Genomic DNA, 4095 nt, shown 5'->3' on the forward strand with positions numbered 1-4095 from the left:
ACCAGCTTTGCTTTTCTTGTTCAACATTCCTCTGGCTCTTCGGGGTCTCTTCAGGTTCCATACAACTTTTAGGATTATTTGTTCCATTTCTTTGAAAAAAGTGGATGGTATTTTGATGGGGATTGCATTGAATGTGTAGATTGCTCTAGGTAGCATTGACATCTTCACAATGTTTGTTCTTCCAATCCATGAGCATGGGATGTTTTTCCATTTCTTTGTGTCTTCTTCAATTTCTTTCATGAGTATTTTATAGTTTCCCTGAGTATGGATCCTTTGCCTCTTTGGTTAGATTTATTCCTACGTATCTTATGGTTTTGGGTGCAATTGTAAATGGGATTGACTCCTTAATTTCTCTCTTTTCTGTCTTGGTGTTGGTGTATAGGAATGCCACTGATTTCTGTGCATTGATTTTATATCCTGCCACTTTCCTGAATTCCTGTATGAGTTCTAGCAGTCTTGGGGTGGAGTCTTTGGGGTTTTCCACATACAGTATCATATCATCTGCAAAGAGTGAGAGTTTGACTTCTTCTTTGCTGATTTGAATGCCTTTGATTTCTTTTTGGTGTCTGATTGCTGTGGCTAGGACTTCTAATACTATGTTGAATAGCAGTGGTGAGAGTGGACATCCCTGCTGCGTTCCTGACCTTAGGGGAAAAGCTCTCAGCTTTTCCCCATTGAGAATGATATTCGCTGTGGGTTTTTCATAGATGGCTTTTATGATATTGAGGTACGTACCCTCTAACCCTATACTCTGAAGAGTTTTGATCAGGAAAAGATGCTGTACCTTGTCAAATGCTTTTTCTGCATCTATTGAGAGGATCATATGATTCTTGTTTTTTCTTTTGTTACTGTATTGTATCACGTTGATTGATTTGCGGATGCTGAACCAACCTTGCAGCCCAGGGATAAATCCCACTTGGTCATGGAGAATAATCCTTTTAATGTGCTGTTGGATGCTATTGGCTAGTATTTTGGTGAGAATTTTTTTTGTAAGATTTTATTTATTTATTCATGAGAGACAGAGAGAAAGAGAGAGGGAGGCAGAGGGAGAAGCAGGCTCCCAAGGAGCAGGGAGCCCAATGTGGGACTCGATCCCAGGACCCTGGGATCATGACCTGAGCTGAAGGCAGATGCTTAACCATCTGAGCCACCCAGGCACCCTTGGTGAGAATTTTTGCATCCAAGTTCATCAAGGATATTGGTCTGTAATTCTCCCTTTTGATGGGGTCTTTGTCTGGTTTTGGGATCAAGGTAATGGTGGCCTCATAAAATGAGTTTGGAAGTTTTCCTTCCAGTTCTATTTTTTGGAACAGTTTCAGGAGTATAGGTATTAATTCTTCTTGAAATGTTTGGTAGAATTCCCCTGGGAAGCCATCTGGCCCTGGGCTTTTGTTTGTTGGGAGATTTGTGATGACTGCTTCAATTTCCTTAGTGGTTATAGGTCTGTTCAGGTTTTCTATTTCTTCCTGGTTCAATTTTGGAAGTTGATACGTATCTAGGAATGTATCCATTTCTTCCAGGTTATCTAATTTGCTGGCATAGAGTTGCTCATAATTTGTTCTTATAATTGTTTGTATTTCTTTGGTGTTGGTTGTGATCTCTCCTCTTTCATTCATGACTTCGTTGATTTGGGTCATTTCTCTTTTCTTTTTGATAAGTCTGGCCAGGGGTTTATCAATCTTGTTAATTCTTTCAAAGAACCAGCTCCTAGTTTCATTGATCTGTTCTACTGTTCTTTTGGTTTCTATTTCATTGATTTCTGCTCTAATCTTTATTTCTCTTCTCCTGCTGGTTTTAGGCTTTATTTGCTGTTTTTTCTCTAGCTCCTTTAGGTATAGGGTTAGGTTGTGTATTTGAGACCTTTCTTGTTTCTTGAGAAAGGCTTGTATTGCGATATACTTTCCTCTCAGGACTGCCTTTGCTGCATCCCAAAGATTTTGAACAGTTGTGTTTTCATTTTCATTGGTTTCCATGATTTTTTTTAATTCTTCTTTAATTTCCTGGTTGACCCATTCATTCTTTAGTAGGATGCTCTTTAGCCTACGTGTATTTGAGTTCTTTCTGACGTTCCTCTTGTGATTGAGTTCCAGTTTCAAAGCACTGTTGTCTGAAAATATGCAGGGAATAATCCCAATCTTTTGGTACCAGTGGAGACCTGATTTGGGACTTAGGATGTGGTCTATTCTGGAGAATGTTCTATGGGCACTAGAGAAGAATGTGTATTCCGTTGCTTTGGGATGGAATGTTCTGAATATGTCTGTGAAGTCCATTTGGTCCAGAGTGTCATTTAAAGTCTTTATTTCCTTGTTGATCTTTTGCTTAGATGATCTGTCCATTTCAGTCAGGGGGGTGTTAAAGTCCCCCACTATTATTGGATTGTTCTCAATGTGTTTCTTTGCTTTTGTTATTAATTGCCTTATATAATTGACTGCTCCCATGTTAGGGGCATAGATATTTACAGTTTTTAGACCTTCTTGGTGGAAAGAGCCTTTAAGTAGGCTATAGTGTCCTTCCTCATCTCTTATTACAGTCTTTGGTTTAAAATCTAATTTGTCTGATATAAGGATTGCCACCCCAGCTTTCTTTTGGCGTCCATTAGCAAGGTAAATGGTTTTCCACCCCCTCACTTTCAATGTGGGGGTGTCTTTGTGTCTAAAATGAGTCTCTTGCAGACAGCATATGGATGGGTCTTGTTTTTTAATCCAATCTGATCGCCTGTGTCTTTTGATTGGGGCATTTAGCCCATTTACATTCACGGTAACTATTGAAAGGTATGAATTTAGTGCCATTGTATTGCCTGTAAGGTGGCTATTACTGTATATTGTCTGTGTTCCTTTCTGGTCTATGCTGCTTTTAGGCTCTCTCTTTGCTTAGAGGACCCCTTTCAATATTTCTTGGAGAGCTGGTTTCATGTTTGCAAATTCCTTTAGTTTTTGTTTGTCCTGGAAGCTTTTTATCTCTCCTTCTATTTTCAGTGACAGCCTAGCTGGATATAGTATTCTTGGCTGCATATTTTTCTCATTTAGTGCTCTGAAGATATCATGCCAGTCCTTTCTGGCCTGCCAGGTCTCTGTCGATAGGTCTGTTGCCAATGTTGCCAATCTAATATTTCTACCATTGTAGGTTACATATCTCTTCTCCCAAGCTGCTTTCAGGATTTTCTCTTTGTCCCTGAGACTCGTAAATTTTACTATTAGTTGTCGGGGTGTTGACCTATTTTTATTGATTTTGAGAGGGGTTCTCTGTGCCTCCTGGATTTTGATGCCTGTTTCCTTCCCGACATTAGGGAAGGTCTCTGCTATTATTTGCTCCAATATACCTTCTGCCCCTCTCTCTCTTTCTTCTTCTTCTGGGATCCCAATTATTCTATTGTTGTTTTGTCTTATCGTATCACTTATCTTTCGAATTCTGCCCTTGTGGTCCTGTAGTTGTTTCTCTCTCTTTTTCTCAGCTTCTTTATTTTCCATCATTTGGTCTTCTATATCGCTGACTCTCTCTTCTGCCTCATTTATCCTAGCAGTTAGTGCCCCCATTTTTGATTGCACCTCATTAATAGCCTTTTTGATTTCGACTTGGTTAGATTTTAGTTCTGTTATTTCTCCAGGAAGTGTTTCTCTAATAACTTCCATGCTTTTTTCAAGCCCAGCTAGTATCTTTAAAATCATGATTCTGAACTCTAGGTCCGACATTGTACTAATGTCCGTATTGAGTAGGTCCCTGGCAGACGGTACTACCTCTTGTTCTTTCTGCTGAGGTGATTTCTTTTATCTTGTCATTTTGTCCAGAGGAGAATAGATGAATGAGAGAACAAAATGCTCACAGGTTAACAACGTTCCCAGAAAATATACTTTAAACAAATCAGAAAAGACCTGAAACCAGAGGAAAGGAAAGGGAAAGAAAGAAAAAAGAAAGAGGAAAAAAAAAAGAAAAAGAAAAAGATAAGAACAAACAAAAACAGAACAAAACAAAAAAAACAGAATATGATCAAATATGATCAAACTAGTGCATAGATCAGTGCCACACACTAGATTTTGTGTGTATTTTGGTCTGTTAGAAGAAATTGCCTCCTAAAATTTTAAAGAAAGAAAGACTTAT

This window comes from Eumetopias jubatus, unplaced genomic scaffold, assembly GCF_037043125.1.
Source record: "Eumetopias jubatus isolate StellerSeaLion01/CBP00866 unplaced genomic scaffold, mEumJub1_p1.0 scaffold_4, whole genome shotgun sequence".
Lineage (NCBI taxonomy): Eukaryota > Metazoa > Chordata > Mammalia > Carnivora > Otariidae > Eumetopias > Eumetopias jubatus.